The sequence below is a fragment of the Giraffa tippelskirchi genome, chromosome 5 (genome assembly GCF_054371585.1).
Source record: "Giraffa tippelskirchi isolate mGirTip1 chromosome 5, T2T-mGirTip1v1.2.pri, whole genome shotgun sequence".
NCBI classification, from domain to species: domain Eukaryota; kingdom Metazoa; phylum Chordata; class Mammalia; order Artiodactyla; family Giraffidae; genus Giraffa; species Giraffa tippelskirchi.
The window spans coordinates 21,537,624-21,553,630 of NC_137279.1; the positions used below are offsets into that span (position 1 = coordinate 21,537,624).

Genomic DNA, 16,007 nt, shown 5'->3' on the forward strand with positions numbered 1-16,007 from the left:
GCCTTAAGGCCCTTCTCATCACAGAAAAGCCCAACTTACCTCATCTTTCCACCAGGGTAACTTTCAGATGAATCTTTGTTCATTTCCAAAATGATGATTTTGATCAGCTGAAGTCACTGGGTAGGTCCTGAGGATTTTTAAAAGTGACCAAGTAATAAACACCTAAAGCTGCAGAGAAGTACAGCTCAGGTTCCCTTGGGTTCCCTCTGATTCACATGAATTTGCTTATCTCTGTATTAGTCAGTGTAGGCCAATTGTTGTAACAAAGAACCCCCAAATTCCACCGGGATATAGCATAACAAATGATTGTGTCACAGTCTGATTTAGAGAAGCAGTTTTCCTGGACAACTTTCTTCCAAGGAGACGTCCAGGGACCCTTGTACCTTACGTGTCATGGCTCTAACCGTCAGCCCTCAGAACAATTTCCTGCCTTCTCATAGGAGAGGAAAGAAAAAAAAAAGAATTGCATTTGTGGAGTGTCCATGGGGCAGGCATGGGAGGAGGTGCATCATCTCTGCCCAATTCCTTTGTCCACAATTCAGGCACATGGGTGCACTTAACTTGAGGCTGGCAAAATACATAGACTATGTGTAAGGAGAAATAGGAAAAGGTTTGCTAACATCTAGTCGGTCTTTGTCACTCTTTCTTTCTCTCTCTTTCTCTGATGAGAATAAAATGGACTGTTTCGGGCTCTGACTTGACCCTGAAGGTTTGAGGGTCAGAAGACTGCAGGAGAGGGGCAACTTTAATTAGAGGGCAATGCTCTGTAGTTTCAAGGTGATTATTAATCAGCAAAATGTCATGGTCAAGAAGTTGAAGTGCCAATTTATATTTTTTTCTCTGTATTCCAGAACTAGTTTGTCAGTTTCTGAGCCAAAGAAAGGAAAGGTGCTGCAACCAGTGTGCCAACAGAGTGGTGGGCTGCTCTAGTCTTTCATCACTAACTGGCACCATGTTGTCATCTAGGGTTCTAGGTACTTTTGCCACAAACATTTTTACCACATAATTAATTGGCCGTAAGGCAATTTTGCTGTAGAAGATAAGATAACTGGTTGACGCGTTTTGGCTTAACAGTTTGGTTTCAACTGATGGAAATGAGTTCGTGTTTCTTCCAGTTAGCAGCTTTATTGATGGCTTTACCCAGCTGTCAAGTGACAATGAATCACCCCCAAGTTCAGTTCAGTTCAGCCGCTCAGTCATGTCCGGCTCTTTGCAACCCCACGGACTGCAGCACGCCAGGCCTCCCTGTCCATCACCAACTCCCGGAGTTTACTCAAACTCATGTCCATTGAGTCGGTGATGCCATCCAACCATCTCATCCTCTGTCGTCCCCTTCTCCTCCCACCTTCAATCTTTCCCAGCATCAGGGTCTTTTCAAATGAGTCAGTTCTTCGCATCAGGTGGCCAAAGTATTGGAGTTTCAGCTTCAGCATCAGTCCTTCCAATGAACACTCAGGACTGATTTCCTTTAGGATGGACTGGTTGGATCTCCTTGCAGTCCAAGGGACTCTCAAGAGTCTTCTCCAACACCACAGTTCAAACTGGTTCCTCATTTTGAAACTAACTACATTGGAGGAGAGAGACACCAAGGGACCCGAAGGCACAGGGCTGAGCCTGCATTTCCCATAGAACTTTGTAGTCTATGAAGTTCCCTTCATTAACAAGATGTTAAGGACAAACAACAGTTCAGAGGCTTTCACAACACGATATAAAGCTTGGTTATAAACATTCATCCTAGTATTGGGAAACTGATACCTCTTCTTAATGAAGGAAGAAATTTAAGCAAAAAAGAAAAAGTGCAATGCTGAATGAGGAGACAAATCAATGATCAAAAAGTAAATATTTGTATATTTATATAAATACATACATATATATATATATAAAATACACACACACATATATAAAAACTAAGAACAAAAGACTTGGAAGACAACCCACAAAAAAAAATCACTTATTTTCACAATCTTGCCATGAATCTTTACCCATTTAAAATATATTCAAATACTTTGTATTTTTTAATAGTATTTTTAATTTTGTTACTCAGTTTTCATGTTTCATTATGACCTTCTTTTATGTTTTATTATTTTATTTTTTACAACTAAATCACTTTATGTCCAGTTAGTTGTGGTGAAAACATTTGTGGCAGAAACGCTCACAGTAAAAATGCTTATGGCAAAAATACCTGATATGATCACACCCGGGACCCCTATTGCCAGCCAAGTGTCTTTTGGATCCAGCCAAGTGGATCTTTTGTGATGGTACTATGGCAGCAGAGTATGTTCTTTGTACTTAAAAAGTCTATCCTGGGAGGAAAGAAAGCACCCTGAATGTCTAGAATAAACAACTATAGCTGCAAGGGTGTGGAGATACCAGTCTAGTAAGATACTGTGAAATGCAGGCAGTGGTCCTGGTTGGTTGATAATAGAGATGTCATTGTAACAGATGCTGTGATATGCCACAGAAGTTCCCTCTTCAGGGTTGATGACGTATCCCCTTGCTTCTTGGAGTACTAACTGCTGGCTGCTCACAGATCACAGCTGTGCCTCTCTCTTGGAATTGCCTTGACCAAAGTTATGCCTCCTCCTATGCATAGCTCCTTCCAGGTAATCTGTGGCTAATAACTGTCTACCTAGAGATTTAAAAGCCTGGCTATCTTTCCTCAATTTGGGACAACTCTGAAAGGCCATTCAAGCTCCAAAACTCTTCGTAGAGTCTGCTTAGGTCTCAGTTGAAAAGTGAAAGTGTTAGTTTCTCAGTCGTATCTGACTCTTTGTGACCCCATGAATTGTAGCCTGCCAGGGTCCTCTGTCCATGGAGTTCTCCAGGCAAGAATACTATAGTGGGTAGCCATTCCCTTCTCCAGGGGATCTTCCCAATGCAGGGATTGAACCCAGGTCTCCCCCACGGCAGGCAGATTCTTTACTGTCTGAGTCATCAGGGACAACCTCATTATAAGTCATCTGCTTCTTCAGCTCAAACTTTCCATCTTCACTAGCTTACATATGTATCCCTCAAGAACTGCTCCCATTAAAGCTTCTGCACGCAGCTTCTAATCTAGGAATTCATTGTTACAAAGAGCAGTTATAGGAAGCTGACTTTCAAAATGTTGGAGATAGGTCTGTCACTGGATTTCTGGCAAGGAAAAACCCATCACTGGTAGTAGATAGAGTTGAATTTACCCCTGAGATGCTGTGGCAATATAGTTGTTAGAATCAGGGAAATTTCTGTGCAACTGTTAAGATCATCACCAGCAGTAGAATGATATGGGATATCCATAGAAGGGGATACATGACCTGGTGCAGTGTTTCTCATGATTGAAGGGATAAGGGAAATGTAATTATAAGGACCATGGAATTGGGTGGCTGTTGCTGAGCACCATTGATTTTTTAAAGATAAATAATGACAGGCTCAGATGATTAATCACCATTTCAAGACAAAACATGAAAGCTAGAGGGCCTTCTTGGCTGCACTTAGAGAAACCCTGATCTCCTACAACCAGAGTACATAGCAAGAGAATAAAAACCTAGGCTCAGAACTTAATCATTAAAGTAGTAGAGCTTCAGATTGGATTGAATTCTCAGCCTCGGTAAGTCCCTATGCCAAATACAGGGCCCTAATGGGGAAGGAATAGAATGCTGAGACTTGAAATGGACTAAGAAGATACAGTAAAGACCTTGACTTGCTGGGCCTTCAGAAGTCCCCTCCTCCCCTCTCCCTTGTTAGAAGACAGTATCCCGGCCTTTGTTTGAAGATGTTGCAGAGACCTCAAATGAGACATGCACTTTATAAGGCAATGCTTGCCTGCCTCAGGATCACTCCCAGCACCCCTCTTGGCAACCAATCCAATAAGGAAGATTGAATCTCAGTAAACCAGACTAGAGATGTGCTAAGCCTGCTATAGAAGAGAAAGGGCATATTCCAAATGATCTGTAAGCTATGGCTAATTGGTACTTGTAGTAGCTGATACCAAATGCATGAGACTGAATCCTGGAGTCCTGGATCTAGAAGGACAGAACATAAGATTAGATAATCAAAGCTTATCAATACAGGAACAGTCTTCTTTTTACATCATTTGACACCCTTGCAAAGACCTAAGAGATTTACCAACCTATTGCTAGAAGGACTTTAGGATCTGGAAAAAGGCTAGGCACATGTATTGTGAAGTAGAAATGCTAAAATTTCCATGGAGTATGTTGAAGGAACAGATCAAAAGTTTCAAGGAAGTTAGCACGTGAGACTTCATATACTACATAAGGTTGAAAACACACCTGTTGAATATGTTCCATGAGAGGGCCTGAATGATACTCCAAGTGTCATACCAATAAGGAATACCCTGGTGAAACTCAGATCAGCTTAGTGATGACAGTTCTCTATAGATCAAGGCTGATGATACGAGAGGCTACTGTAGAGCTGGACTTCCTAATAGCCTGACTAGACCCCCAAATAACAAAGGTTCACATGGTGACACTCAAACCCTCTGAAGCAAGGTAGTTGCAATTATTGTAATGATGAAAGGTGCCTATAGATACCACATTATGTGGCAAAACCCAAGGGGCTTTGGATTGGGCTGGAGAGGGAATTTAACTTCCAAAGAGCTATGTAAATATTAGTGGGAACTTGATGTTTTCATCAAAAACAGTTGGAGAAAGTAGTGGCACCCCACTCCAGTACTCTTGCCTGGAAAATCCCATGGACGGAGGAGCCTGGTAGGCTACAGTCCATGGGGTCGCTAAGAGTCGGACACGACTGAGCGACTTCACTTTCACTTTTCCCTTTCATGCACTGGAGAAGGAAATGGCAACCTACTCCAGTATTCTTGCCTGGAGAATCCCAGGGACGGCGGAGCCTGGTGGGCTGCCGTCTATGGGGTCGCACAGAGTCGGACACGACTGAAGCGACTTAGCAGCAGTAGCAGCAGCAGATGTTTTCAGAAGAAAGTTAGGGGATAATTAGACAAAGGGGATATTTCTTAGTTAACATATACAAAAAGTACCTAGGATGGATGATAAGAAGGGATGAAGGCAACTTCTCAAATTAAAATTCTTGTTTATTTTGTCATCTCCAAACTTTTTTGGTTGTGCTGGGTCTTCGTTGTCGTGTGGCTTTGTCTAGTTGTGGCAAGTGGGGACTACTCTTCATTGCTATGCATGGGCTTCTCATTGCAGTGACTTCTCTTGTTGCAGAGCACAGGCTTTAGGTACACGAACTTCAGTAATTGCAGCACATAGGCTCAGTAGTTGTGGCTTGTGGATCCTAGAGCACATGGGTCCTAGAGCATGTGAGTTTTGGCAGCTGGTGGGCTCTAGAGTATGAGTTCAGTAGTTAAGTTATGCAGGTTTAGTTACTCTGCAGGATGTGGAATCTTCCTGGGTCCAGGGATCAAGTCCGTGTCCACTGCACTGGCAGGTGGATTTTTATCCACTGTACCACCAGAGAAGTCCTCAAGTTTCCAAACTGGAGTCAGTTCTCAGAACCAGAACACCCAAGGCAGAAAGAGATGCTGGTTCCCTGTGAAAAGGAATCATGCAATTGTGTTCAGTTGAAACCTCCTCTAGTCCTTCTCTCAGGGACCATAGCTGTTTTACTTATTGACATGCATTTGGTAAAAGAAAATACCCAAAGTCTTCAATATGGCAAAAGAGCCTTTCTGTTAGAGTTGAATTCAGAGGTCAGTTTGGGGAGTATTGCAATACAGTGATGCTGTATGTGCCAGAAAATAAATGAAATTCTGGAATCCTTGGTCTGGCTCACAGTGAGTCTACAGGATTTAAAGACACACCTGATGGTCATCTTCTGGTATAATTGAAATAGCATACTTGGTATTCGGCAGAAATCCTTAGATTTGGCATTCTCTCCTTAATCTGTAGAGTAAGAAATATAGGGAAAAGATTGAAGGCAGGAGGAGAAGGGGATAACAGAGGATAAGATGGCTGGATGGCATCACCAACTCAATGGATATGAGTTTGAGCAAGCTCCAGGAGATGGTAAAAGACAGGGAAGCCTGGTGTGCTATAGTCATGGAGTCGCAAAGAGTTGGACATGTCTGAGTGAGTGAACAACAACCATAAAATTTAGTAGCGAAAACTGGATAGCCAAGAGAGTAAATAAAACAATGATACTGCAACCTGGGGAGAATAGTAAACATTAGTTCTATCTTAAAAGAGGTAAGGAATATAAGGGTGACGGTCTGTGACAAATCCCCATTTAATTCAATAGAATGTTCCACACAAAAACGGAATGAATTGCAACTGGATGATGCAAATCAAGTACTGGCTCCAATTGCAGCTGCTGCCCCAGATGTGATTTTACTAAAGCAGATTAATATAGCCTCCAACACATACTAAGTGGCCACTGATCCAATGAGTGCATTATTTTCCATCCCTATAGGAAGAGGACTTGATACAGTTCATATTTATGAGAGACGGTCAAAAGTATATGGTTATGGTCTTGTGTCAGTTTATATTAACACTTTGACTCTCTGTTATAATATTGCGAGTAGGGATATGAAGTGTCTGACATTCTACAGAATATCATGTTGCCCATTATATTGATAGTGTCATGCTAATCAGACCAGATGAGCAAGAAATAGCAGGTATGTTGGAAGCCTTGGCAAAACAGATGTGCGCTGGAGGGTGGAGATTAAAGCTTTAGAACCCCAGCACATTAATGAACTATGAAAGAAAGAAAAAGTGAAGTCGCTCAGTCGTGTCTCACTCTTTGCGACCCCATGGACTGTAGCCCACCAGGCTCCTCCGTCCATGGGATTTTCCAGGCAAGAATACTGGAGTGGATTGCCATTTCCTTCTCCAGGGCATCTTACCGATCCAGGGATCGAACCCCGGTCTCCCACACTGTAGAAAGACGCTTTACCATCTGCACCACCAGGGGAGGGATCCAAAAGTTTGGATCTGAAGAAAGCTAGATGATCCTCTCCAAATTAAACAACAAAATATTATATCTCCCACAACTAAGAAATGGAGAAGGCAATGGCACCCCACTCCAGTACTCTTGCCTGGAAAATCCCATGGATGGAGGAGCCTGGTAGGCTACAGTCCATGGGGTCGCTAAGAGTCGGACACGACTGAGCGACTTTACTTTCAATTTTCCCTTTCATGCACTGGAGAAGGAAATGGCAACCCACTCCAGTATTCTTGCCTGGAGAATCCCAGGGATGGCGGAGCCTGGTGGGCTGCCGTCTATGGGGTCACACAGAGTCGGACACGACTGAAGCGACTTAGCAGCAGCAACTAAGAAAGCATAAATCTTAGTAGCCGTTTCAGATTCTAGAGGAAGCATATTCCGTCCCTGGCAGTACTGCTGCCCTATTTACTGAGTGACATTAGAATAGTGTCTCAGTCAGGAAAACTCATCAGAAGGACCAGGCTGTGTACATTGGTCTTGACACTTGAGCCATATGACCCAGGAGACCCTATAAGACTAACAGCATCTATGGTGGGTGAAGATAGTGTGTAGAATTTATATAAAACCTAAATAGAAGAATCACAATATGGACCTCTGGTGTTCTGAAGAGAGTCCCTACCATCTACAGCAGAGGACTATCAGCCTTAGGAAGCAGTTTCTGATGTGCCAATTGACTTTAGCAAATCAGAGCTTCTCACTATGAGATACCAAAGACACTGTGACCAGATCTTCATGAGCTGGATTCAGTCAAAGCTGCCTAGTCCCAGAGCAGTCCACTCTAACAGGGATGTGGTACATCCAAGATTGGGAACAAGCAAAGTTAGCACAAGTAAGCCAGTTGAGTAGGTGGTCCAGAGCCAAGTGGCATCCATCAGTGCTGCACTAGTGTACCGCCCATAGCTCACATCTGTGGCCTAATGGGAGGCCTTTATGACCAGATAACAGAGAAATTAAAAGGCCAATCTTAATTTGTAGGGTGGTGGTGATAGATCGTGATGAGGGCAAATCCTCTTAATGAGAAGAAAGTTGATGTCAGGTGCAGTCAATAAGTCATCAACTTTTGGTAGAAAGAGAAGTGGTCTGAGATAAAAATATAAAGAAACTCATGGGTAGTCATGAATGGCATAGTTGGTTGGTCAAGGTCCTGGAAGGAGGAAAGATTGAAAGATCAGAGACAAAGAAGTCTACAAAAAAGGTGTGTAGATGGATCTGTAGAAGTAAACAGGAATTGTAAAGTTTTTTGAACTATATATTAATGCTCAGCAGAGAACTTCTACTATGGAAGAGATACTAAACATTTAGACATATGAATTGGTCACCTGGTCAAAGCTGTCATTTGTCACTCTAGTGTTGGCACAATGGCTACGTGAACTAAATAGTCATGGAAATAAGTATGGAGGCTGTGTGTGTGGTTTCCCATGCTGATCTGGTCACTGCTGCTGTTAAATGGTTCTTGGAGGCAGCTGAGAACTTTGGAGATGGGCTAAGAGTATTGATTATTCTCACTCTTTCATCGTGTTAGCTTTTGGATGCATTTGCATATGTGTGCTCAATTGTTCAGTTGTGTCTGACTCTTTGCGACCCCACAGACTGAAGCCCACCAGGCTCCTCTGTCCATGGGATTCTCCAGACAAGGATGCTGGAGTGGGTTGCCATTTCCTCCTCCAAGGAGTTTTCCTGACCCGGGGATCGAACCTGCATCTCCTGCATTGGCAGGCAGATTCTTTACCACTGAGCCACCTGGGAAGCCCTTTGGATGCATTTGTGTGCTCACAAATAGTGTTAAGAGTGATATATTTTTCTGTAGACCAATCTGACTCTGCAGTAAAACAATTTTCTCAGGTGCTCCCAGTAGGATCATAAAGAAAAAATTCTTTTGCCTTCACAGGAGGCAACAAGAATAAGAATACATCTTGACAGCAAAAGCAAGAATGCATTGGCTGAAGAAGAGTTATTAAAAATAAGAGGCATAGTAAGACTATGTTTGAAGATGATATGCCTTTGTAAATAGAAAATTCTGAAGAATTCATAAAAAATTAGAACTTGTTAGTTCAGCAAGTTTTCAGGTTGTAAGATCAATGTATGGAAATCTATTTTAGTTCTATATATGGTACAAACATTGAACAATCCAAAAACAAAATTAAGGAAGCAAACCCATTTATAATAGCATCAAAAAGAATAAAATATTTAGGAATAAATTTAGCAGCAGAAGTGTGAGAATTTAAGGCCAAAACTACAAAATATCATTAAATTAAAAATTTAAATGGAAAGACGTTCCATATTTATAGACCAGAAGATTTAATGTTGTTAAGATGGCAATACTGGGCAAATTGATTTACAGATTCACCACAATTCCTATCAAATTTCAGCTGTATTTTTTATAGAAAATGACAAGGTGAACTTCACAAAAACCCAGAATAGTCATAATATATCGATAAAGAAAAAGTTAGAGGTCACACATTTCCTGATTTCCAAACTCAGTACAAAGTTACAGTAATGAATGCAGTGTGGTACTGGCATTAAGATAGACATAGAGATCAATCAAATAGAATTGAGCTATACATATACGGTCAATAATAAATTTTTAGCACACGTGCTAAGACAATTCCATGGGGGGGAGGAAATCTTTTCAACAAATTTTGGGACAACTGGATATACACATATAAAAGTATAAAGTTGGACTCCCATCTCAAACTATATACAAACATTAACTCAAAATGGATCAGAAGTCTAAATGTAATAGCTATAAGACTCTTAAAAGAAAACACAAGTATAAATCTATATGACCTTAGATTAGGCAGTAGAGTTTTAGATATGACACCAAAGCAACAAAAGAAAAAACAAATTGGACTTCATCAAAATTTTAAAGTGTGTGTTTCAAAGGATTCTATCAAGCAAGTGAAAAGAAAATCATACATATTATATGATTCCATTTATATGAAATGTTCAAAACAGGCAAATCCACCGAAACAGAAAAGAGATTAGTCGTTGTCAAGGGCTGAGGGTCAGGGAGGAATGCAGAGTGACTGCTGATAGTTACAGAATTTCTTTCTTGGGTCAGGTGAATGTTCTGGAATTAGAGAGTGCTGCTTGATGCACAAATTTTTGAATAAGAACTACTGAATTGTACACTTTAGAGAGGTGAAATTTATAGTATGTGAATTATATCTCAATAAAGCTAGAATTTTATTTTAATATTTATTTATTTGGCTGTGCCAGGTCTTAGTTTCAGCATGTGGGACCTTTGATCTTCATTGCATGATGCAGGATCTTCTAGTTGTGGCATGTGAGATCTATCTAGTTTCCCAACCAGGAAACAAACCCAGGCCTCCAGCATTGGGAGCATGGAGTCTTAGCCACTTCACCACCAGGGAAGTCCCAGAGTTGGTGTTTTAAAAAGAAAAGAATGGAGGGCAGGAGGATGGGTCTGGAATGTGAACATCAGGCTGACTTGTCACTGTGTCTAGGAATATGTGCCGAGGCTCACGGTGCTACCGCTTCTTAGGTACCACTTTACCCACCTTTCTGTCTATCCGCATATGTCTTCTACTTCTAATGTAACTGGAGGAGAAACTCTGCCTCCCTCATGTCTGTATCTAAAAATATTATGGTAGTTCCATATCCTGCTTTTCCATCATGGAATTCAACTAGGAATTGCCTGCAGTCCGGTACTTGCTAGAAGTGCACTTAAGATGTACTCTTTGAAAGAGACGGTCTAATGGGAATGTTAACTAGCCATTCTCTCTGATGCTTCGAGCTCTATTATTCTAATAATTTATATCATCAGAAACAATGTACCTGGGCCATGTAACCTAGTCGGACACGGGCATTTTGGTGATAGGTGATGTTATAATATTATATTCTCTGCTTTTTCAGAGGATTTATCTAAGAAATATCTGTTTGAATGACTTATCTATGTCTGCCACAAAACTGTCATTGAAGACTTTTCTATTATATTAGCCAGTGACCCTGATGTAAGGGCCCCAGGTGATAAATTTCTCTGTTTCGAGGACGAAGTTTGCCAGTGAGTAGTATGAATATTTCTTTTACCTTTCCTTTGCTTCCCTTTCCTTTTCTTTCCTCTAAACATAGAAACTATCTAATGCAATATATGCTGTGAGCTTGGGCTTCCCTGATGGCTCAGTAGGTAAAGAATCCGTCTGCAATGCAGAACATACAGAAGACATAGGTTCGATCCCTGGGTTAGGAAGATATCTTGGAGGAGGAAATGGCAACCCACTCCAGTATTCTTGCCTGAAAAATCTCATGGACAGAGGAACCTGGCAGGCTATGGTCCATGGAGTCGCAAAGAGGACAGGACTTAGCAACTAAACGACAATGCACATCTAACGCAATATGTTCTGTGAGCTTACTCTACCTTTTATAGGCTTTACCTTATTTGACCATCACAACATCCTATGATATACACACAGTTATCGCCCCTCTTTTACAGATGTGCAGACTGAAGCTAAAAGAGATAAATGACATATCCCGCCCTTTCACAATTGTAAATGACAGGGATGGGATTTGAACCAAAGCAGCCTGACTGCCGAAAGCATGCTAAGTAAGTCCAGCTTCTGCTTTCACTTAGCTGTATAGCCTCTCCCACATTTCATTCTATAATTCATCTGCAAGATTTTTGAATTAAGGGAATGTACATACTAAATACATGGGTGTTTTTAACTCCCCACTTCTCCTATCTGAAAATGCTCAATAAATAACACTGATTGATGCATTCCTCCAAGTTTGAGATCCTTGGAAGAATGACCCTACATAAATCCTGGTGGCTGTTTTTATTAATGATGCAAGGGCAGTAATCACACAGACTGGAGGAGAGGAGGGCAGAATTGAAAAGCAGAAATAATTCATTTTATTTCTTAGATTAGGTGCCTGGAGGTGGCATCGCACCTTAGCAGTCTAAAGTCTGGGGCCTCTGGGTGCTTGCACATTGCTGCCACAGATTTAATCATCTCATCTGATGTATGTTTCTGTAGAGTGACAGGTACTCCCTATCCCACTTCTGAACAGATTTACTCTGATAGGCTTGGGGGGAAAAGCCTTTTACTCAGCCAGCATGATTCAGCCAGTCTGTGAGGCTGCTTACCTGTAAACACATTCACAGGCAGGCTAGCTCTCAGCCCATAGGATTTTGATTTAGTTAAGTTTCCTTTCTCCTTTCTCTCCTCTTTTTTTCTGAGACTACTGGTATATATAGGTCACACATCTGCCTCCTAACCAGTTGAGAGATTAAAGGCTAAGGGAACTCTCAGATTTTCATAAGCAAGGACATCACACCATTGACCCTTTGCTTCCTTAGCCCCTGTTCTTTCTTGGAGGCTTCTTTTTTTTTTTTTTTGAGTCCTGAGCACTGCAGGAGGATGACAGACATCCTGTCTAAAAGAGTGTTCCTCCAAATGTGATCTTCAGCTCAGCAGCAGCAGGAGCGCCTGGGAGCTTCTTAGAAGCACAGAATCTGGGTGCCTACAGACCAGCTGAGTTCAAATTACAGGTGAATCATACACACATTAAAGTCGGGGAGCCTTGATTTTAGAACTCTTCAGGAGGCATCTCCTCCACCAAACAGATCTCCCAGGGCAGTGCTGTGAGTGTCTTGGAGTGTGTAACAAGCGGCTGACATGGGGCTCAGGAGTTGCAAATAAGGGCACCAGCCAGGTGAAGTGTGAGCCTTTAGTGGCTCTGCTACTGTCGTTGCTCTTCTCTGCCCTCTGAGAGGGGAGGCACACGTTAGGTGCTCAGTCTTTGCCTCATAAGTCTGTAGATCATCTGGAGACCTGGAGTATTGCTTCCATAGTTAGTAGAAGGTTCATAACAGATGTCACCCATGTGTCGTCCAGGAAGGGATTTGCTCCCTTCCTGTGCTCTATCAAGACTGCACATCTCTACTAGAGAACGTACCGCTGTGATTGGTTTATGCATCCCCATCCCTCACTTTATATTGTACGATTCTTCATGACCCAGATGAATACATAAAAGAAGGAGGAAAGAAAGAAAGGACAGGGGGAGAGAAGTAATGGACTTGAGTTTTAGAGAACTGAAGGTACACAAATATCCTGGATGTTGGAGAGTGTGAAATGAAAGTATGCTGAGAAGTGAGTGTTCAGAAAGAGAAAAAAAAAAAAACCTTAGGGAGGGGGGATGAAGCTGTTGGGTTACAGATAAGGGGATAAACTAAGAATTAAGGTCACTTAAATTTATAAGTGTGGAGCCAACATGGGAATCCAGGTCTGTCTGATGGATGGCTTATGTGTCTCCTGTATCACCCTGCTTTGAATGTCATAAAAGGATAGCCCTAGAAGTTTCCCCCAGTACCCACAGAGCACACCCAACTCCCTCATCCACAGGGATGCAAACTCCCAGAGAGGTGGAGTGACTTGTCCACAGTTACAGAGCTGGCTGGTGGCAGAACCAGAATAAGAAACCAGAAGAAGGGTATGTGTCTTCAGTCTAGTCATACCACCTGAATTTTCCCATCTTATCTTTCCAGATCTGGAGTGCAGGCCTTAGTTTTGTGTCTTGGACGGCTTCTGCAAGAAGCAAGGACTCTCAGTGCACAGCAGAGTGTTGCCATGGTGATTATATAGTTTAAGGCCTTTGGAGGTTAGTGGTACCCAGATGCCTCTAACCTTTACATGGGAGATGTTTTGCAGAAACTATCAGATTTGTAAAGATATTCAAAGTCTAATTAGTGACAAGATGCTGTAATTAAAAACCACTGAGCTGATAGAGTCATCAGGAAGCTAGAAAGTTCATCCCTCCATCTCAGATGGAAAATGTCTACTCTGTGTTTAGAGTTTCCCAGGGGAGAAACTTAAGTCTTTTCTCTTTCACTTGTTATAGCCACTGATTATTTTTGCTAGAAACAATCCCAGGAAAAGATGTAAGGATTCTTTTACCTATTTATTTATTTTGTCTATGCTGGGTCTTCATTGCAGTGTACAGGGGTTTCTCTAGTTGCAGTGCATGGGCTTAGCAGCCCTGTGGCATGTGGGACCTTAGTTTCCTGACCAGGGATCAAATCTGCGTTCTCTGCATTACAAAACAAATTCTTAACCACTGGGCCACTAGGGAAGTCCCATTCTTCCCTTTTAGTAGTCCTCCTCTGCTTTCCGGCAAATGGTCTTTGCTTCTCCACCCTCATACTTCCAAGCCCTGAACTGGATCCTTGTCATCTCCTAAGATGCAGATGTCATTTACTGGCAGAGAGAGACGTAGAGAAAGCAGATTCAACCGCTATTCCTAGTCTTGTTAATAGATACAACCTTGGCAAAGTTTCATCACCTCTTCCTCATGTCAGAAATCAGTAGACTGGATGACCTCTAAAAAACTTCCAATTCCAAAAATCTAATCCTCTAGTTTGCCATTGAGCTGAACTTGACTATTTCTTCCTCAGCGTATTTTATTTTTAACAAAATATAATAGCAAAATGGTCTCTTTTGTATGCAAGAGAATAAACTTACATGATGAAATTACAGATACTAGAAATGCTATTTTGGGGCAAGACAACCATGTAGGCAATGTCTTCTGTCCACTCAAGGCAGTTCTGCCCATCATGACCACTATTTTCATATTTAGTGAAATTTAGAAAAATTTCACTATTTTCATATTTCATATCAGGAACCAGATCTGAACTATATCTGATACCCAGTATTAGAAGCAATCTTCATTTCTGTTTTTGGCTATGGATGCATGAGTATGTATTATATTATCAGCAGAAGGTGTTAAATATATAATGTAGTGTTAGTGGTATTAGTCTCAAGTATTAGGGCAGATTAGCATTTGATGTATTCGTTCTTCAGGGGTTACAATTAAAGCTTGAATTTCCAATTGTTATATCCACTAACTGAATTGTGATTTGGCTTTTAATTCCACAATGAGTTCACCAGCATTGACAACCTAGTACTGATTAATTAGTGACGATTCTTTATTTGCAACTGTGTCTGAGAATAGGTAAGTCACATCTTCTGATTATTGTAGACTCTTCAGGCAAACATTTGGGGATAGCCTTTCCTTATTACGGCATTTCTCAGCCTAGCTGTCTGAGAAACACATACTGAATTCAAGCCTTTAAAAGCCTTGTAAGAAAACCTACACATCCTTTACTCTCCCTCTTCTTCCCACCTGCCTTTTAGAAGCTGAGTCTTTGGTCTGCTGCTTTGATCCAAGCTCTTCTATACCAGGTACCCCATCACTGTCTCAGAACAGAGGCCTCAGGCATCCATCACAGATAACAGGTGAGTAGGTCAAATATAAACTTGTCTACTACTATAATTAGTAATGTCTTTTAGGCCTTCTATCAATATGGTGCTTACTTCTTGGCTCAGATGGCACTCCTAAATACTTACCAACCTGTAATAGTACTTTTGGGCTTCCCTGGTGGCTCAGTGGTAAAGAATACGCCTCCCAGTGCAGGAGACACATGTTCAATCCCTGGGTCGGGAAGATCTCCTGGAGGAGGAAATAGCAATCCACTGTAGTATTTTTGCCTGGTAAGTCCCATGGACAGTGGAACCCAGTGGGCTACAGTCCATGGGGTCACAAAGAGTCAAATACAACTTAGCAACCAAACAACAAAATCAAATACTACTTTTAGATGGAGTTGATACACTCAGCTTCATGGTTTAAACCTTGAAGCAGGCAAGATGTGGAAATCTTTGTAAGTGAATGCATATATTTCTAAAACCATGTCACACCAGAATCTTCCCAGAGCTTTCCTAAGATAAGGAGTCTGAGATAAGGAAATGTAGCATCCTTCCTAATAACCCTGTAGGTGGGCTCTTCCCTGGTCTGCTCTCCAATTTAGAGACTGGCAGCTGAAGTCTCCCCCACCCTCAGCTGGGACACTGGCTCAGGTGGGACGTGAGCCCTCACGTACTGACTCAGTTCCCACTGGGACAATGACCTTCATGCTACCGAGGATCCAACTGCTAATTTTGTGCACAACACTTTCTCGATTGCTCTCCTCCACACTCTGAACATTGCTGTGCATGATGTGCCTTTCATTTGTAGGTGAAACCCTCTGCCCACCCATTCCTATGGCATGTAGACAACCAGACTCTCCTATCTGC

The 16,007-nt window shown here is 41.8% G+C and overlaps 1 long non-coding RNA gene across 5 annotated transcripts in view; it reads left to right on the forward strand.

The window, feature by feature from the left end:
• LOC145507395 (uncharacterized) overlaps window positions 1-16,007 on the forward strand; it is a 721,493-nt gene that overhangs the window by 659,845 nt on the left and 45,641 nt on the right. For 4 of the 5 annotated variants that reach the window (XR_014054819.1, XR_014054810.1, XR_014054815.1 and 1 more), the window contains one exon: window positions 15,072-15,173. This is a non-coding gene — a long non-coding RNA (uncharacterized LOC145507395). Of the gene's footprint in view, window positions 1-11,374; window positions 13,063-15,071; window positions 15,174-16,007 lie in introns of those variants that run through there. The other variant, XR_014054818.1, reaches the window with a different exon arrangement.